Raw genomic sequence first — 22,052 nt, 5'->3', positions numbered from 1 at the left:
AAAGTGTTGAAGTTTCTGCTTTGTTTACTAACTGTTACTCATGCCTCACATGTATAACTGTTGCTGTACTCTATTATGTGCAGAATTAAACACGTTTTTTTCTTAAGATTAAGAACAAGAACCTTTGCAGAAAACTAGACAGTAATCCCTCCAAACACGTTAGTTACGATTTGTTCCATTGCTTTATGTCTCAGAAAGAACCTAAGAATTTGAGTTAATAGGAAGGTACACAAATATAGGTAAACCAAGATGACAGCTATGAGCCAAAGAAAACACAACGAAATAACAAAATGTTTCATAGGTGTTACCCTGGTTCACCTATGTTTGTGTACTTTCTTATTAACTCATGTCCTTAGATCTTCGATCATTATGTTTCCGATATTCTACACTTTTCTCTAATAGCAGTTTTTTGTTTTTGATTCCTAGTATGCATGTGGTATGTTATTGTTACAGTAATGCATTGGTTTGTCTGTCATAAGGTAGATGACCTTATTATGAGTATTGGTATACCTCATAAATCTTTTTTGTTTCTGAAACTTTCTGAATCCCGCTTTATAATACTCTATACAATTGGTATATCACACGTTTTTTATTACTGACCAGGTTCTGATCTTTTGTAAGCTTATAAGCATGTACAATGGGATTTCCTTATCATAGTGATGTCTTCTTGATATTTAGGACGGTAAGGTTGTTGCTGTTTCCTTATGGTATAATTTTGTGTGATCAACTTCTTTGCATACTATTTTTAGCTGGTTGCATTTTTAGACCCCAATTGACGTATTCCTCAGGTCGTATATGGGGTATTCGGTGTTTCTTGACTGCGTCTCTTCAATTGTGTTTCGTTGGTTTAGTACAGTTCCAGCTTTGTAATCTTTACTTCGCCAATCACCTTACAGAGAATTTTATGATGTTCTTACGATATACGTGTATCTTATCATTTATAAGGATTTTGGAATGATGTCGGCCTGATGGCTTGAGTACAGCTACTTATGCTATTAGGGTCATTGCAAATTTTGGCGATATACATCTGAGTAAATCAGCTTACCATTTCATTCTCTGCTTTCGTATGGCATTATATTCTGGGGTAACTCATCATTGAGTAAAAGTGTTCATTGCACAAAAGCGTGTAATCAGAATAATTACTGGAGCTCATCCAAGATCATCCTGCAGCCACTTATTTAAAGAGCCAGAGATCTTCACTGTAGCCTCACAATAAATAAATAAATAAATAAATAAATAAATAAATAAATAAATAAATAAATATATACTTATGAAATTTGATATTAACAATCCGAACGAATTCAAAAGTAACAGCAGTGTACATGACTACAACACGAGGAGGCAGGATGATCTTCACTGCTCAAAGTTAAATCTAACTTTGGCTCAGAAGGGGGTAAATTATGCTGCCACAAAATCTTTGGTCACTTACCTAATAGCATCAAAAGTCTTCACTGCTCAAGGTTAAATCTAACTTTGGCTCAGAAGGGGGTAAATTATGCTGCCACAAAATCTTTGGTCACTTACCTAATAGCATCAAAAGTCTGATAGATAGCCATATTGCATTTAAAAGGAAATCAAAAGAATTTCTTAATGGCAACTCCTTCTACTCATTAGATGAATTTTTGGATATAGTAAGTGGGTAATTTCCGAAAACCCATAAAAAAAATTAAAAATATTAAATGTCCTGTAATATTTTGTGTAATGTAATGTCTTGTATAGACACCTTTTATTAACCTGACACGTTCCACATCATTACGAAGTGTCGTATTCATCATCTGTGGAACAAGTACTAATCTAATCTAATCTAATCTAATGGTAGCTGTGAGTTTTGAGTATGTTACATGCTACTGTTATGGATCACAAGTTTTACTGCGTGCCTCGAGACTCCTGGCATATGTGGGCTTGTGCTACCACACTGATTTTTTAATCGCCTTGGCTTTCCTCATAATTTACAAGGTTTTGATTTAGTATTGTTCCATCCCATGACTTATTATAGTACAAAGCCAAATAACACTTTTGTCGTTCACAATTGTTGCTTCGTTTTGCGCCTATATGTTCCTTAATTAGTGGGCTTATACTTTGGTGTCTTGTTGGTTACGCGTATTTACCTCACTTTTACCTACTGTGATACAGCTTGGTATGTATCAGTTCCTCTTTGGTTGCATCCATCATTTTATAGATAGGTCAATAGTATGACACCTTATATTCTCAGGGAAATAGTAATTACCTCTTCAGTTGATATTTTGGAGGACTACCTTTAGTTAAGTTGGATTTGGGGTCCGTGTTTGTTCCACTCTAATATTCTCCCGCCTATTAACTGATGTATAGGACACCGGATCATATATTTTTATATTTTTATTGTTGATTTGGTACATAACATAGGCCCCTTAGGTATTTTATGAATATTCCTCGCACATTCTTTGCATACCGTTATTTGATTGTTATTTTCACGGCCATCGGGTTTTGCACCTAGTTGAGTTCTTGATGTTGTAACAACTAACTCTGATATATCACCAGTAGTGATAATACTTAGGCGATAGGTATACATACTGTTGCGCCCTTCATATGTTATATCACAACGTTTAATTTTGAATGAGGATGAGTTTTCCTAAGAACTATGGTATTTCTAATCTATAAGAATTTTGTAAATAAAATAAAAATAAAAATAACAACTGAAAAAGTTGAGGAAGAAAACGGAAAAAATCTAGATAAGCTTTATTTGTATGTGCTCCTGATTGTATATCACCAATTTTGTTTGTCTGTTTTTGTAATGTTTCGCTTGTTCTTTTACAGCTCTGTGATGTCAAATTATTTTCAGTGTTAACAGTATGTGTACATATTCTGCTTTGTTGTGCTGTATGTGCACAGGCAGAGGTACTTATCTTAACGCTGCAAGCTGCATTTTGTAGGTTTTAAGGTCTTTTATTATTACGTCTTATATTGTGTAAAGTCGGCTGTGGTATACCTTGATATATGTCACATATATACATACTCATCTTTAATATGCATTATTGAGACGCCGAAACTGGTTGTATAAATAGAATAACTTCTCAAAACCTACCGCTGTTTTGGCGATTTTCGTTGGTAAGACCCCAAGGAGGTTTAATGTCGTAATAAAGTCCAAGCACATTACACTGAGGTGATAAAAATCATGGAATATCTCCTAATATCGTGTCGGACCCCATTTTGCGCAACGTAGTGCAGCAACTCGACGTGTTATGGACTCAACAGATCGTTGGAAGTCCCCTGCAGTAATATGGAGCCAAGATGCCTCGATTCTTTTTTTTGAGTCATCAGACTTCTGACTGGTTTCATGCGGCCCGCAACGAATTCCTCTCCTGTGCTAACCTCTTCATCTCAGAGTAGCACTTGCAACATACGTCCTCAGTTGTTTGCTGGGTGGTATTCCAATCCCTGTCTGCCTCCAAAATTTTTGCCTTCTACAGCTCCCTCTAGTACCATGGAAGTCATTTCCTGATGCCTTAACCCATATCCTATCATCCTGTCCCTTCTGCCTGTCAGTGTTTCCCCCATATCCCTCTTATATCCGATTCTGCACAGAACCTCCTCATTCCTTTCCTTATCACTTCAACTAATTTTCAACGCTCGTCTGTAGCACCACATCTCAAATACTTCTATTCTCTTCTGTTCCGATTTTCCCACAGTCCATGTTTCACTACCATACAAAGCTGTGCTCCAAACGTACGTTCTCAGAAATTACTTCCTCAAATTAAGGCCTATGTTTGATACTAGTAGACTTCTCCTGGCCAGGGATGCAATTTCTGCGTTCTAGACTGCTTTTGATGTACTTCTTGCTCACTGCGACACTTGTTATTTTGCTGTCTAAGCAGTATAAGTCCTTAACTTTCTCTACTTCGCGACCATCAATCCTGATGTTAGGTTTCTCACTGTTCTTATTTCTGCTACTTCTCATTAATTTCGTCTTTCTTTGATTTACTCTCAATCCACATTCATTAGACTATTGATTTTATGCAGCAGGTTATGAATTCTGTTTCGCTTTCACTCAGTACAGATATTCATCAGCGAATCGTATTGTTGATTTCCTTTGACCTTGAATTTTAATTACACTCTTGAACCTTTCTTTTATTTCCACCAATGCTTCTTCGATGTAGAGATTTAACAGAAGGGGGGGGGGGGGGAAGACTATATCCCTGTCTTACACCCTTTTTAATCCGAGCCCTTCGTTCTTATTCCCTCTTGGCTCTTGTACATATTGTGTATTATCCGTCTGTCTCTATAGCTTACTCCTGTTTTTGTCAGAATTTCTAATATTTTGCCCCATTTTATATTGTCGAACGCTTTCTCCAGGTCGACAAATCCTATGACCGTGTCTCGACTTTTCTTTAGTCTTGCGTCCATCATCAACCGCGAAGTCAGAATTTCCTCTCTGATGCCTTTATCTTTCGTAAAGCCATGCTGATCGTCATCTAGCACATACTCAATTTTCTTTCCCATTCTTTTGTATATTATTCTTGTAAGCAACTTGGATGCGTGAGCTGTTAAGCTGATTGAGCGATAATTCTCGCATTTGTCGGCTCTTGCAGTTCCGGAACTGTGTGGATAATAGCTTTTCGAAAGTCAGATGGTTTGTCGCCAGACTCATACATTCTACACACCAACTTGAATAGTCGTTTTGTTGCCACTTCCTCCAATGATTTTAGAAGTTCTGATGGAATGCCTTATTTGATATTAAGTCCTCCAAAGCTCTCTTAAATTCTGATTTTAATGCTGGATGCCCTATCTCTTTTAAGTCGACTCCTGTTTTTTCTTCCATCACATAAGAGAAATTTTCCCCGTCATCGAGGCCTTCGATGTACTTTCTCCACCTATCCGCTCTCTCCTCTTCATTTAACAGTGGAATTGCCGTTGCATTCTTAATGTTACCAACCTTACTTTTAATTTCATCAGAGTTTGTTTTGACTTTCCTGTACGCTTCGTCAGTTCTTCCGACAATCATTTCTTTTCAATTTCTTCACATTTTTCATGCAGCCATTTCGTCCTAGCTTCCCTGGGCGTCCTATTTATTTCATTCCTCAGCGATTTGTATTTCTGTATGCCTGAATTTCCCTGAACATTGCCGGCCGGTGTGGCCGTGCGGTCTAGGCGCTTCAGTCTGGAACCGCGAGACCGCTCCGGTCGCAGGTTCGAATCCTGCCTCGGGCATGGATGTGTGTGATGTCCTTAGGTTAGTTAGGTTTAAGTAGTGCTAAGTTCTAGGGGACTGATGACCACAGATGTTAAGTCCCATAGTGCTCAGAGCCATTTGAACCAGCCATTTGAACCCTGAACATTTTTGTACTTTCTTCTTTTATTGATCAACTGAAGTATTTCTTCTATTAGCCTTGGTTTATTCGGAGTTACCTTCTTTGTACCTATGTTTTTCTTTTCAACTTCTGCAATAGATCTTTTTAGAGATGTCAATTCCATTTCAATTGTACTGCCTACTGAGCTATTCCTTATTGCTGTATTTATAGCCTTAGAGAACTTCAAGCGTATATCGTCATTCCTTACTACTCCCGCCTCATACTTCTTCGCGTATTGATTCTTCCTGACTAATCTCTTAAACTTCAGCGTATTATTCATCAATACTACATCGTGATTTGAGTCTGTATCTGCTTTTGCGTACGTCTTAGAATCCAGTAACTGATTTCGGAATCTGTGTAATCTAACAGAAATTTTCCTGTATCACCTGGCCTTTTCCAAGTGTACCTGCTCCTCTTGTGATTCTTGAACAGAGGATTCGCTATTACTAGCTGAAATTTATAACAGAACTCAATTAGTCTTCTCCTCTCTCACTCCATGTCCCAAGTCCATACTCTCCTGTAACTTTTTCTTCTGCTCCTTCCCCTACGGCTGCATTCCAGTCCCCCAGCACTGCTACATTTTCATCTCCCTTTAAGTACTATATTACCCTTTCAACTCCTCACATACCCTATCTCTCCATCTTGAGTTTGCGACGTCAGCATGTATACCTGAAATAGGTTCACGGTAACACATTCTGTGCCCTACCTTCCTATTCATAACGAATCCTACTCCAGTTATACCATTTTCTGCTGCTGTTGATTTTACCCTATACTCATCTGCCCAAAAATCTTTGTCTTCTTTCCGTTTAAGTTCACTGACCCCTACTATATCTAAATTGAGCCTTTGCATATCCCTTTTCAGATTTTCTAGCTTCCCTAGCATGTTCAAACTTCTGACATTCCAGACCCCGACTAGTAGAGCGTTATCCTTCCGTTGGGTATTCTATCTTTTTCTCATTGTGACCTCCCTCTTGGCAGTCCCATCCCAGAGATTAGAATCAGGAACTAATCCGGAATCTTGTGCCAGTGGAGAGATCATCATGACACTTTTTCAGTCACAGGCCACTTGTCCTGTGATTACACGTTATGTATCTTTATGCAGTGGTTTTCATTGTCTTTTGCAACCTGATGCCGTTGATCATTGCTGACTCTTCCGCCTTTAGAGTCAGTCTCCAACCTCAAGAACAAAAGATTGCCCTGAACTTCCGTCCGCTCGTCCACCCTCCTTGACAAGGTCGTTGACAGAATGAGCGTGACTTCTTATGCCGGAAGTCTTCAGTCTTCGTCCGCCAATGATGATTGTTAATCAAAATATAAACGGAGTTTTGGAGTACTGATAAAAGACGCTACATATTTTTCATCTTTTTTTGTATCTCATTTTGATCGTTGTTGTTTATTGCAGTTATTCGGAGCGGACGTTCGAGTACAAATAGCACCTCCACCTACGCACTGCCCATTTCTAGCTAGTATACGCTGCACTACAGCCATCTGTATACATGCATATCTGTATTCCATGACTTTCGTCGCATCAGTGTGTATCTTTGATTCAGTATGTTTTTATTAGGGCTTTTTTTCTCATTGACTCTCTGCAGGTGGCTACATTCCTTTACTCCCTAAGGCTGTCTGGCCTTCAACAGTCTACTTCACACAGTGTTTCAACGGTTTCCTGGCGATTCTTTACTGTCTTTCCAACTGTCCATGTTTCGTATACTTGGATGTCAGTAGCTGTTTCTTTTTCTAGAAAATTCGTATTGCCTATATCCTGTATGGTCCGTCTTCATCTATTCTATTTTCAACATAGTTTGTAGATGACAGTGGTATCAATCTTTCTCAGCTACTCAGCTATTGATCTATTATTATCTCACAGTTTGATTCGACGGTCGCCTCGACACTAGATAATACATGGTAAAGAATAAATATCTCTGCAAACGAGGAACACTTACTTAATACTCAGATCCTCAACAGGTTGGAGTGCTTTCTCTGTAAAGTGATGTTATGATTACCCAGACATGAAGTAATCGAATATAAAGAATGCTACGATCGAAATGGCCATCTCATGAGACTGTCCATTACATTAAAATGTAATTTTCTAGCTCAAAGTATCCAGGTGCTTTATCTAAAGCAGCTACAGGCGCTTGTAGACAGTAAGAAATATATAGCCTCCGAATTCGGTCAGAATATAGCGAAGAAACCATAATTACTGTTGCAAATTTCAAAACAGCTCACATTTAACTGCAGAGTGAAAAACTGTTTCTGGGAACAGTCCCTGGACTATGGCTAAGCCATTTCTCCAGAATCTTAATTTTTTTAATCCTTGAGTGATAGCTTGGCAAAACATGAAGGAGAGTTTTGGGGAGTTTGGAAAATAGGCGAGAGGGAGTGAGAAAATTAAAACTGTTGGAATGGATTGTGAGTCGTGCCTCGATAACTGGGCCAGTGAAGGTATTGCTCAAGAAAGACGAGACTCTGGGCTCGACAGTCGGTCAGACACAAAGTGATAATATCTCAGGAAGTTTTGAAACAGAGCACTCTCCGCTGAGAAATGAAAGTTTAATATTGGGAACAAGGTGATTCACTTGAGCATGTTTTCTTCCAGAAGCACTAGTCCAACAATGCGTGGATGGCTTGTTGTAGAATACGGTAAGTGGAAGAGACGTACTGGCGGCTGTGAAACAGTGACAGCAGATTGTGTGTGGTTCCTGGAGAGAAGAGTCGGTAAGAGCATTGCCCACGAAAGGAGTACTGGAGCAACAAAAAGGTTAAATGTATCAAGAAGTTTCAAAATAGTGCACACTCCGTTGCACAGCGAAAGGTTGATTCTGACAACAATGCCTAGGTTGTGACTATCCATTTTCTGTTGTATAAAACATACTCGGACCTCGTGCCGCATCAGTTCGGAGGCAGCATGAGGTCTGGGAATGTTTTATACGAGAGTGCTGTCTTGAAGCACATAATTATGGTGCAACCCATTTTCTCCTGAATATCCTTCCTTCCAGACTGCTAATCCTGCAAGGTACGCAGAAGAGCTCCTTGCGAAATTTGGGAAGAAGGAGAAATATATTGGCAGAAGTGAAGATGTGAGAACAGTTGTTAATGGGCTATCTGATCATGGTGCACAGTTAATGGAAATAACACATATAGCACCTTACAGGATTCAGGGAGGTTCATGCAAGGCAGGGAGGCTTATTAATGAGGACAGGATACAGAGCTTTAAATGCAGCCTAGAAGAGGTAGCATGGGGTGAAATATACACAGTAAAGATGCTGATGCCAAATTAAATTTATTCCACCGTAAATTTGTCTTAATATTTGAGAGTTGCTTTCCTGAAACGTTATCCAAAAATTCCATTACAAAGTCAAGTAAGCCATGGATCACTAAAGGAATTAAGATCTCGTGTAAGAGGAAGAGGGAAATATATGGACATGCCAGAATAAGTCAGGATCCGACGTTACTTGTTTACTACAAAAGATACTGTAATATTTTAAGGAAAGTCATTAAGAAGTCGCCGCGCGGAATTAGCCGAGCGGTCTATGGCGCTGCAGTCATAGACTGTGCGGCTGGTCCCGGCGGAGGTTCGAGTCGTCCCTCGGGCATGGGTGTGTGTGTTTGTCCTTAGGCTAATTTAGGTTAAGTAGTGTGTAAGCTTAGGGACTGATGAACTTGGCAGTTAAGTCCCATAAGATTTCACACACATTTGAACACATTAAGAAATCGATAAGCTTATGTTTTCTGACAGAAATTAATAATGCCGATAATAAGACTAAAACCATATGGAATATTGTCAAACGGGAGAAGGGCAGCCTGACAGTGCACACCATACCATAGCAGTAAAGCTAAATGATGATGTTATGAGTGATAATTCACAAGTTGCAAATATTTTTAACAATCACTTTCTGAATGTAGCAGCAAAAATAGGGTTGAAGGGTTCAGTTTAAGAAGCGAAAAAATATGTTAAAAATGCAATTCCCCATGACTTTAGGCCTTTAGAAACAGCACCAGCATCCCCCACTGAAATTAAGGGGATTATAAATATACTGAAAAACAAAAGCTCATGTGATGTTGATGGAGTCCCTAACAGAATTTTGAAGTGTTGTTCTAATTTAATAAGTGGAGTCCTTAGTGATACATGTAATGCTTCGCTGGCACAGGGAATTTTTCCAGACAGATTGAAATACACAATTGTCAAAGCTCTTCATGAGAGAGGGGACAAGAGTGACTTAAATAATTATGGACCAATCACATTGCTGACTTCATTTTCTAAAATATTCGAAAAAGTTATGTATTCAAGAGTAGTTTCACATTTAAGTGAAAATAATTTACTCAGCATGTCACAGTTCGGATTCAGGAAGGGTTACTCCACTGAGAATGCTATCTACACATCTAGTACAAGCCCTAAATAACAAATTATCGCCAGTTGGTATTTTTTGTGATCTCTCTAAGGCATTTGACTGTGTGGATCATGTGACACTCTTAGAAAAACTCAGGTTCTATGGAATGGAACGTTATACACACACTTGGTTTGAATCATACTTAAAGAACAGAAAGCAAAACGTTGTGCTGAATAACACAAATAGTGTTGGAAGGGTGGTAAATTCTAGTGAATGGGGAGTTATCACAAAGGGAGTCCCACAGGGTTCAATTTTAGGTCCTCTGCTGTTCCTTATTCATGTGAATGACCTACCACTTAACGTTCAGCAAGTGGAACTAGTACTTTTTGCAGATGACACGAGTGTTATAATAAATCCCATTCCAGAAAAAGCAGTTGAAGATATTGTTAAGGATGTATTTCAAAGAATTTATTATTAAGTGGATCTCAGAAAATGGACTCTTCCTCAATTTTGAAAAAACTCACTATATCCTGTTCTGTACACTGAATAGAGTCATACCGACAATTCATGTAGCATGTAACAGTTAACAGGGTAGATTTCTCCAAATTTTTGAACTGAAAGAAGCATATTACTGAGCTTCTCAAACAAGTAAGTTCAGATTCTTTCGCTCTTCGTATAATCGCTTGTCTTGGTAATAAACAGATGAGCCTCCTAACGTACTTTGCATATTTCCACTCAATAATGTCTTATGGAATAGTTTTCTGGAGTAACTCACCACTTAGGCATAAAGTATTGATTGCACAAAAGAGAGCAGTGTGAATAATTAGTGGTGTTCACCAAAGGAGGTCATGTAGGCAGCTTTTCAAGAGTTAGGTATTTTAACTGCACCATGAGAGTACATATATTCGCTAATGAAATTCGTTGCAAATAATCCATCTCAATTCGCAAAGAGCAATGATGTTCATACGTACAACACTAGAGGGAAAAATTATCTTTCCAATCTATTATTGAAGCTGTCAGTTCAAGTGGCTCTGAGCACTATGGGACTCAACTTCTGATGTCATCAGTCCCCTAGAACTTAGAAGTACTTAAACCTGACTAACCTAAGGACATCACACACATCCATGCCCGAGGCAGGATTCGAACCTGCGACCGTAGTGATCTCGCGGTTCCAGACTGTAGCGAAGCTGTCAGTTGCTCGAAAAGGAGTACATTATTCAGCAACAAAAACCTTTGATCATTTGCCCAACAACATACAGTGTCTGGCAGGTAGCAGATCAAGTTTTAAATCTAGCTTAAAATCATTTCTTTTGGACAACTCTTTCTGCTCCATGGACGAGTTTCTGCTACAGAAATGGTAAAAAACAAGAGTGTACTTCTAAATGTAGTTGCATGTGTAAAACTAAAAATTTCAGTAATATAAATATTAGCACTATTCATGTGTGTGTGTGTGTATATATATCTTGTAATCTGACCTGTTCCACATCATATCGATAAAATAATCGGGAAAATGATCTGCGGAACATGACATAACAATAACTAAAAAAAAACTTAACAGGTCTTGAGTGGTTCTTGGGTAGCGTAGCCAGTAACTGCATTCCCTGAAAGAGTTCGGGTTCGAGTCCCGGTCCAGAGTACAATTTTAATCTGTAAGAAACGTACAAAACAGGGCACACTGTGCTGTGGAGCGAAATATTGAAAGTACTACTGCCTGTTTAGGGGCAGCCCGGACTCACCTCCCAGGAGCGGGCTGGAGGCGGCTGAGGCGCTAGCAGCGCGGGCTCCCGGACGGCGGCGACGGGCCCGGGGAGCGGTGAGCAGCGGGGGGCGGTGCGGCGCTGCTGCCGGGGCGACTGGTCGCGAGGGTGCAGGCCCATGGTGAGCAGGCGGTACAGCGGAGAGAACGGCTCCACCTGCAGGTCGCCGGCCACCAGCACAGGGCACGCGCCCGCGAAGCGCTCCACCTCCGACAGCAGCAGCTCCACCTGCAACAGGAGAGGACAGGCCACGTGGCACTGCATACTGTGAAGCACAACGCTCAGACCTGCGGCTCATCCCCCATCATTTCACAGACCGCACTCACAATGTCCGTCCCCGATAGCAAAACCCCACCTGTAAACAGTGGGACTACATCCACATCTACACCTCCATCTACAGTTATACTCCGCAAGCCAACGGTGTGTGGCGGAGGCCACTTTACGTGCCACTGTCATTACCTCCCTTTCCTGTTCCAGTTGCGCATGGTTCGCGGGAAGAACGAGTGCCGGAAAGCCTCCGTGCGCGCTCGAATCTCTCTAATTTTACATTCGAGATCTCCTCGGGAGGAATAAGTAGGGGGAAGCAATATATTCGATACCTCATCCAGAAACGCACCCTCTCGAAACCTGGACAGCAAGCTACACCGCGATGCAGAGCGCCTCTCTTGCAGAGTCTGCCACTTGAGTTTGTTAAACATCTCCGCAACGCTATCATGCTTACCAGATAACCCTGTGACGAAACGCGCCGCTCTTCTTTGGATCTTCTCTGTCTCCTCTGTCAACCCGACCTGGTACGAATCCCACACTGATGAGCAATACTCAAGTATAGGTCGAACGAGTGTTTTGTAAACCACCTCCTTTGTTGATGGGCCACATTTTCTAAGGACTCTCCCAATGAATCTCAACCTGGCTCCCGCCTTACCGACAATTCATTTTGTATGATCATTCCACTTTAAATCGTTCCGCACGCATACTCTCAGATATTTTACAGAAGTAACTGCTACCACTGTTTGTTCCGCTATCATATAATCATACAATAAAGGATCCTTCTTTCTATGTATTCGCAATACATTACATTTGTCTATGTTACGGGTCAGTTGCCACTCCCTGCAACAAGTGCCTATCCGCTGCACATCTTCCTGCATTTCGCTGCAATTTTCTAATGCTGCAACTTCTCTGTATACTACAGCATCATCCGCGAAAAGCCGCATAGAGCTTCCTACACTGCGTACTGTGAAGAAAAATACATCAATCTGCACGTCCTCAAATGGTTCAAATGGCTCTGAGCACTATGGGACTTAACTGCTGAGGTCATTAGTCCCCTAGAACTTAGAACTACTTAAACCTAACTAACCTAAGGACATCACACATATCCATGCCCGAGGCAGGATTCGAACCTGCGACCGTAGCGGCCGCGCGGTTCCAGACTGTAGCTACTAGAACCGCTCGGCCACCCCGGCCGGCGCACGTCCTCAAAGACCACTTGATGGCAAGCGTCCGTTATGTGATCGTATCTGAAATATAGGAACGGGAAAGAAAGGGAAAGGCTGCGTGGGATACTAGTGGCTTCCAGCCGCAAAGGGTGTAAGTAGGCTGTTTAGGTTTTTATGTTGGTAACGCCACGTAGTGCTTGGCATGAAAATCGCTGACTGCACTGTGTGCAGTCTGTGGCTGGTTGGGCTCACTGTTGGAATATTCGCTAGTGTAGCGTTGGGCAGTTGGATGTGAATAGCCCGTAGCGTTGGGCTGTTCGAGGTGAGCCGCCAGGCACTTCATTGTGAACAGCAGAGTAATCACGTAGATGCAGATGTAGAAATTTGTCAACAGTGATTATAGACTACAGTTCTAGTAACACAGTATGGTTTGCGGAAGTGAGCATGTTAGTCCATCTTTTGCACACAATGCAGCATTGATCATGTGTTATATGGAGTGCAAAACCCCTTTATAGGTCTTCCAACGTAGAGTGTGTTGATAGTGAACATTTTCCTGGTGAATATCCGTCCTACGGAGTCTATTCATGATTCATGTAACCGAAAAGGTTTCCATGGTCGTAACTCATCAACGTGGAGAGGGAGTCTGTTTTATGGTAAGGCGTGTTTTTCAACAGCTTACATGGAGCTACATTTGTAAAACTTCTCTGGACTGTTTGATGATTACACAATGTTCAAAATTCATTTCGCAGTTCGGAAATGAATATACGAATTTGCTGTTGAATCTGAAATATGTAAACAAGACAAAAATACCTCTGTAGAGCCGCCGCTGATGATATCGCGACGTCTTGAATCTGTCTCAAAAGGTAGAATTTGTAAGTAGGCTGTTCAGGTTTTTATGTTGTTAATGCCATGTAGTGCTCTGTATGTAGAATGCCGAGTGCACAGTCTGCAGTCTGTTGCTGGTTGGACTCATTGTTGGGATATTCGCTTGTGTAGTGCTGGGCAGATGGATGTTAACAGCGTGTAGCGATGGGCGGTTGGAGGTGAGCCACCAGCAGTGGTGGATGTGGGCAGAGAGATGCCAGAGTTTTGAGAGCTTACTATAAGCGGACGATCTGGACGTGTGTCCGTCAGAAAAAGGAAATTTGTAAGACTGGACGTCATGAACAGATATACAGGGCGTTTCAAAAAGAAAGAGCAGATTTCAAACATTTATTTCTCAAAAACTACAAATGATAGAAACACAATTCCAACGGTCCTTCACTCAATATGAGTACCAAATGTTACACAACAAATATCAAAACTGTACCTCAATATGAGCACCATTTGTTACACGACAAATATCAAACCGGTATCTCATTTCTTGCCACACACGACGCAACTGGTCTTTAGTTACCGAATTCACGGCCGCAACAATTCGATGTCGTACCTCTTGAAGAGTAGCGGGCATAGGTGGGACATAAACACAGTCCTTTATGTACCCCCACAAATAAAAATCGCAGGGAGTAAGGTCTGGTGACCTGGGAGGCCACAGACGATGACATTGATCTTGTGCTCCTGCTCTTCCAATCCACCGTCCTGGAATGGTGTTATTTAGGTACCGTCGTACAGGTTCAGAGAAGTGTGGTGGGGCGCCATCTTGCATGAAGATGAAGTGATTTGAATCTTCCTGAAGTTGAGGAAATAGCCAGTTTTCTAACATGTCCAGGTAAATGGTTCCTGTGATAGTTTTCTCCATGAAAAAGAAAGGTCCATAAACTTTGTTTACCGAAATTGCACAAAAGACGTTAACCTTTGGTGAGTCTCTTTCATGTTGAATAACGTCCCTCGGAGTTTCACTCGCCCAAATTCGTACGTTATGCCGATTAACTTTACCAGAAATGTGAAACGTTGATTCATCTGAAAAAATTAATCGTTCGGCAAAATTGTCCTCTTCCATGTCCTGTAGAATTGCAGTTGAAAATTCGAACCTTTTGTTGTGGTCGTCAGGACGCAATGCTTGCAATAACTGCAGTTTGTACGGCTTCATGTGCAGACGGTTACTCAGAACGCGCCATACCGTTGTTTTAGACATGTTTAGTTCGTGACTTGCCCGTGCCGTGGATTTTCTAGGGCTCCTTTCGTAAGCTGCACGGACACGCTCGACATTTTCATCCGATGTGCGTGGACGACCCGTGCTTTTTCGCTTGCAGATGCAACCATCTTCTACGAATCTGTGATGCCACTCATAAATTTGCTTATGACGAGGCGGCTGTTTGTTGAATTGACGGCGGAATGCACGTTGCACACCAACAATGGACTCTAACTTTGCAAATTGCAGCACACAAAATGATCGTTCCTGTGGTGTCGTCGCCATTTTCCTACAAACAAACGCCAGCGCCACTGCGGATTTGCATGGAACTTCTGCGCGGACCATTGAAAAACTTTGAACCTTTCTCTGACAAGAAACGTTTGAATTGTGTTTCTATCATTTGTAGTTTTTGAGAAATAAATGTTTGAAATCTGCTCTTTCTTTTTGAAACGCCCTGTATAGATTATGACTTTTGAACACTATTAAGGCAAATACATTGTTTGTTATCTATCAAAATCTTTCATTTGCTAACTATGCCTATCAGTAGTTAGTGCCTTCAGTAGTTATAATATTTTATTTAGCTGGCGGTATTGGCGCTCGCTGTATTGCAATAGTTCGAGTAACGAAGATTTTTCGAGCTAAGTGTTTCATGAAAGATTCAGGTTATTGTTAGTCAGGGTCATTCTTTTGTGGGGATTATTGAAAGTCAGATTACGTTGCGCTAAAGATATTGTGTGTCAGTTTAGTGATGATCAGAATAAGTAAAGAGACAAGTGTCTGAGTACGTTCAGTTCTGCTCAGCTGTTTGAAAATCAAATAACGTAAGACTTTTTCCAGCACTGTCATTCTTTACATTCAAAGGAGAAGTTCCAAGGGCATTGTGGTAATGCTGTGGCGAAAGTTGAAAATTTGTGCCGAGTTTGTTTCAGTGTGGTGCACTAGTGCGAATTCCTACGACAATCAATAATTTGCAAGTAGAGGGTTGATGGACGAAGGACTCAGCACTACAGCGTGGGATGAATCGGACATTTCCGGCCGGGGTGGCCGAGGGGTTCTAGGCGCTACAGTCTGGACCCATGCGACCGCTACGGTCGCAGGTTCGAATCCTGCCTCGGGAATGGATGTGTGTGATGTCCTTAGGTTAGGTAGGTTTATGTAGTTCTAAGTTTTAGGGGACTGATGACCTAAGAAGTTAAGTCCCATAGTATTCAGAGCTATTTGAACCATTTTTTTGAATCGGGCATTTAGGTGTTTTTTTTTTCAATTCACATTGTGTATATTGTGCCAGGATAATATATACAATCATCAAAGAAATTGGCGTCATGTACAGTGATACAATACTTTTCTTTACATAGCTAAAATGACAGTTACTGGTTATGTTGCTATCTGACCACTTTTTGTAAACAATACCAATGGAAATTAGTGACAGCAACTTTTAAATTTTGAATGCACTATTATCATTTTGCAGATATAGATTAAAAATAAGCCACTTGCAACACTCAATTTTTTTCCCATAATTTCACACTTATTTCTGAAATAAAAAAGTTCTTACATGTATTTACATTTTTGTACAAATGATTAACTTTTTTGGTGAATTGAGAAATTCACCAGCTAAACAGTTTATGTCAACCGAGGTGGTGCTCATCTTGTGGCACAGACGATTCAAGTTTCACAGACTGCTGACCATGTGTCACAAACACAGACTTCACCCCAAGGTTGGTCAGGGGCCGTGTCCGGATGGCACAAAGCGATACAATGTTCCCGGACGGTGCAGTGGGTGACTCAGCTGCACAACTGGCCTTCGGCTGTGATGAGGCGCACACGCCTTGTCTGCGTCTCGCCTGTTGTGCTGCTCGCGAGCGAACGCATTTGTTTACTTCCGCCTAGCGGCTTGTCTCAAAATCCGACTTCATCGACCATCGAGGCGTTTTCTTACCGCCAAGCCATAATTTAATTAACTTTTCCTTTGGATCACGAACGACAGGAGGCGTTTTATACGGGATGCAGTGCGTCTCCCGCCACAAGATGTTCTCGGAATTCATTTTTCGATACTCAGTAGTACTGCGTACATAAACCTGGCGAATGACGAGCTGTGCGCCGACGTTGTGTGGCGCCACGCTAACGCTGTCCGGTTCCGATACTCAGACGGGTATATAGGCAATGTCGTGGCTGATCACGCTGGTTTTGTCCTTCGAACGTTGCGGGTTTTCGAACTCCAGTTTCAAGTGCCTTCAGATATAGTGGTGGCCGCCTGTAAAGCCTACGGTAACGGCGTCAGGCACGTGGCTGAGGCGTGGAAGACGTTTGAAACATTCCGTGTCCTAAGTGATGTTCAAATAGCTCTGAGCTCTATGGGACTTAACTTCTGAGGTCATCATGCCCATAGAACTTAGAACTACTTAAACCTAACTAACCTAAGGACATCGCACAAAAATGGTTCATTTGGCTGTGAGCACTATGGGCCTTAACTGCTGAGGTCATCAGTCCCCTAGAACTTAGAACTACTTAAACCTAAGTAACCTAAGGACATCACACACATCCATGCCCGAGGCAGGATTCGAACCTGCGACCGTAGTGGTCGCGCGGTTCCAGACTCTAGCGCCTAGAACCGCTCGGCCACTCCGGCCGGCGGTGTGACATCACACACATCCGCGCACGAGGCAGGATTCGGAACTGCGACCGTAGCAGCAGCGCGGTTCCGGACTGATGCGCCTGGAACCGCTCGTCCACAGCGGCCGGCCTCAGTGGTATCCGTTTGTTAAAAACTGATCTACGGAAACACGTGCCTCGGTTATTGCTGGCTGCACGGCTGTCCTAACGTACGATGGCCAGCCGCGCACCTGTTCAGGTTTTGGCCGGGAAGGCCACGTCCGTTCTGAACGTCTCCGACGTAGACTGGTTCAGAGGCCGATCGGAGGTGCCATTCTTCTTGTAGCGCCCACTGTGTTACCTCTACGTTATGTGTCCGTGGTGGGGCTGCCTGATGCGCCCCTCTGAATCACTCGGTGCCGGCGTCGACTCCTCTCGACGACGCAGTTGAGTTTCTCCTGTCTCTCCTACACTCCTGCCAGAGGCAATACAAATGAACGATGACCGACAGCAGGCACAAGCTGTCCGCCCCGACCTCATGGTTGTTAATGATGGAGCTGCACCTACCTCCGCTTTTCTGCCGTCTGGCACATGTCGGACGATAGCCGCCCTCCGTCCGACATGGAGCGCTATGTTATGTAGCAACGGTCGCCGAAGAAACGGAAAAGACAACGCCATACCTCTTTTAATGACTGCCCCCATCGGATGTCTGCACGGTATGACGACCCTGCAACTGATGAAGCGCTGTCCTCTTAAGCGCTCAAACCTGACGAAGAGATGTCCTTCCGCGCCTCCTTCTCCAGTCAGCGTCCACCTCCGGACACTTACCTTTCCCCGCCTGCGCGTGATGCGACTGACTCCCTTTCTTTGTCTGGCGCTACCTGTGGGCTCACCTCTGATAGTGTTCCATTGAACCGGCCCAGTGAGACGTCTGTCTCCTGGAGGGACGACGTCGATGAGGAGGATGGACGTTCTGGAAGTGTACAGAGAGGCGGACTCCCCCTGGTGGGGTTGGCTCCCTCCCCATCACAGTTACGTGTGCTTCCATGGGGGCCTAACAGGGAGTTCCCTGTGCTTCCCCCGTGTTTGAATCGCCCGTCTTCCTGACGATGGCAGCTATCCAGACTTATCGCGTAGCCACGGTCAGTGTCAACACCACTCGCTTATGCCACAAACTGGCTTTACTCCATGACATGCTGTATGCTGCTGACTTTGCTCTCCTTATGGAGGTGCTCGTTGCAACTCTCTGTGCTCCCCATGGTTTTACTGTGCAGCACACGCCTCTCAAGCTCCCCCTACCGGTAGTGGGGTGGTGATCCTCTTACGTGACGGTATCCTCGCTGATGCAGATACCTATCTCCCTGATGTCAGAGGTATAGTTCTCACGTTTAGTGGCGTCAGGATCGTCAATGTCTGTGCGCATCTGGTTCGGGTCGTCACGGTGAACGTTCCACCTTCCTGTCAGAGACAGTGGCCACCCTCTGCCTGGGTCAACAGGATGCAGTGATCAACAAACTGCACCCAGGCACTGAAAGACCAACTACCACGTCACTCTTCACGCGCGACGTTTGCGACAATTCTCCAGTACTTAGTCGATTCTTCACCCGATTGCCGGCAGCTCATCGAGACCAAGTGGGCAGCTTGTCGTCGACGCCGTGATGCCTGTCAGTCTGTCCTGTATTGGTGGGTGCTCTGTGCAAAGCCTGCCCTCTGATTGGCTATGGAAGGGAGGCTGCAGCGCGGGGTCAACGAACTCAGTAAGTCTATTTCACTATTCTCTGGCCATGTACTATGATGCCGTATTCACCAGAGCGCCAGGCGACGGTGCATCGTACCAAGGACAACTCACATCCCTCTCTCGCCGCCACCTTGAAAGAGCTTTGGTCAGGGCGTGCACACATGATGGGTTAATGCAAGAGAGTTCATCTATATATCACGTCATAGCGGAACAACGCTACCGCCGGAGGACTTTGGTTAATGTTCTTACGACCGATGATGGGCAGAGGTTTGATGCCCAACGGGATATCTGGCTTGCCCTCCATGCGCTTTATGTTATGCTGTACTCTGAACAACTTCACCACCCTGCCAATATTACGGCGGTCTCCAGACTTCCCCTTGGCTCGGTTCCTGTGGATGTGACTATGGATCTGCTTGCTAACGTCACAGAGAACTAAGTCCATGATGCTATCCAGGCGGGTTCTACGAACAGGCTGCCCACTGGGGTTTTATCGGACATTTCGTCCCCTTCTGGCGCCAGTGTGGACGGAAATTTGTCAGAACTTAATGTCACCTTCCGTGCCGATTCCAAACGGCTTCCCCGATGCTTTGCTCATTGCCATTGACGAGCCTCGGGGTACCTCACGGATATGCGATTACCGCCCCTTGACGTTACTCAATAGCGGCGCAAAGATCTTTACCCGGCTGATGGCTGCGCGTCTTTAATGGATAGCTCGGTACATAGTTTTCACAAATCAAACTTCTTTGGGAGGAGCCAATAACATCTGCACTGCCCTCTGTCACTCTCGGGACATAATCGCTCTTGCTCACGCTCGTAGTGTGCCTGGACTTTTGGAAACTCTTGACTTCAGCTTGCCGTTAGATCAGGTTGATCATGACTACCTGGATGGGGTGCTCCACAGTATGGGCTACTATGATACTTCCGTCGACGTCGAAATGCTTCTCCTTCGTGGAGCTACGTTTGTGAACTTTACAACGGCCATCTCACTCCTCCCTTCTCCATCCGTCGATCAGCGCGTCAGGACTGCCTGCTCTCTGCACTGTCGGAAACCAATGCTATGCGGCCTCCATCAACGCCTCTCTGGGATATCTCTCGGTGACCGTGTATTCAGCTGCACTGCTTGTGCAGACGATCTCGTCATCGTTCTTCGAAGCGGTGCTGAGATCTGGGAGTTACTGGCATCGGTTACCACCTACAGCGAAGTTTCTGGTAGCTGTCTTCCCACGAGGTACAGCCACTCCCTATTCTGCCGTCAATCGCCCGTCGCATGCTACCGGCATAGAGTTCATTTGTTTGGCACGGTTAGCTGTTCAAATTAAGATAAGAGACCCTCACCGTCCCGCAGTGCAGCCGCTGTTTAGGGGTGTATCATGTGCCTGACAGAGCGGTAGCCCTTTTCATTGGTTCTCACACGCCGTTGTCGCGCCGTTGTCCTATGTGTGTCTTACCACCCTATTGCTGCAGGCCCTTGCACCACACTCACTCTCAGCTCCTATCCAGTTCCGGAAGCCCCGCCGCCCTTCTTCTACTTCCGCCACTTTTCCCCCTAACAGATCTACGTCCGTACTGTAGTGCTGACAGCGCAGTGATCTATGGCTTCCTTCAGCAGCACAGGTCACCGAATGTTGTTGAGGGAAAGTGTCCCCACGTCGACTGGAGTGACATTTGGTTATCGATGGGCGCTCCTTATCTTAACACTGACGTCCAGTCTGTATGGTACCCTGTCAATGGGAAGCAAGTATGCCGGTCACACCTTCACGGGATTCACCTCGCAGACACCCTGTTGCGTGTCGCCTTTGATGTTCTGGACTCAGAAGAGCATCATCTGGTGTGCAGATCGGCAAGAGGTGTCTGGTTCTCGGTGTGACAGATGTTGTCGCCGGCCACAGTGGCCGAGCGGTTCTATGCGCTTCAGTCTGGAACCGCGCGACCGTTATGGTCGCAGGTTCGAATCCTGCCTCGGGCATGGATGTGTGTGATGTCTTTAGATTAGTTAGGTTTAAGTAGTTCTAAGTTTAGGGGACTGATGACCTCAGATGTTAAGTGCTATAGCTCTTAGAGCCGTTTGAATCATTTTTGAACAGATGTTGTCGCTAATTACCCGAACGACTCCTCATCAGATACCTACTCAACCGCTCCTCTTTCCGGACAAGGGATACCTCCCGCAAGCGAAAACGAACTCCGCTCTGTGAAGTGGATTTGTAGACCGCAGCTCACTACTTGTTTGCTGTTGGTGAAAAAATTATCCTTGATTTTTGGCAGTTCCTTAATGAACACCATTGTGCAGTTGTCCGCAATCCAGATCACAGACAATTTTTCTCCAATTTCCTTTGCAGTGTCTTCCTTAATCCATCCCAGGGCTGGGGCATTCCTGTAATGAACAGTTGATCCCCGCCTCTTCCACAATTAGAACCGGTATATTCTGTGGTCACCGGAATGTTCTGACGTCTTTCCGCGCCCTCCTCTTTGTGACGCCGGTTGATTGAAGCAGTAAATCCGGGTTCGATCCCGCTTAGGCGCAAATTCTTCTCAACTTTCGCCATTGTATTTCCCCAACGCCCTGTGCAGATGGAAGTCATTAGTCTCCCACCCATCCTCTCCCTTTCCTTGTCATTCCTCTAAAGTATATACAATGTATACACCAGCCGTAACATCACGAGTGGCATCTCTTCCGTCGGACATAACCCATATTATATATATGATAAATATGTATACACAAATAAGTTATTTGATTGATTTCTCTTAGTACAAGCTCATCCTGCAAATAAGGAAACCGCTCTTCCTGTCTCAGTCGTATTCTGTGAAGTAAAAT

The sequence above is a fragment of the Schistocerca piceifrons genome, chromosome 1 (genome assembly GCF_021461385.2).
Source record: "Schistocerca piceifrons isolate TAMUIC-IGC-003096 chromosome 1, iqSchPice1.1, whole genome shotgun sequence".
NCBI classification, from domain to species: Eukaryota; Metazoa; Arthropoda; class Insecta; order Orthoptera; family Acrididae; genus Schistocerca; species Schistocerca piceifrons.
The sequence above is the reverse complement of the archived record's forward strand: the minus strand, read 5'-3'. Positions refer to the sequence as shown.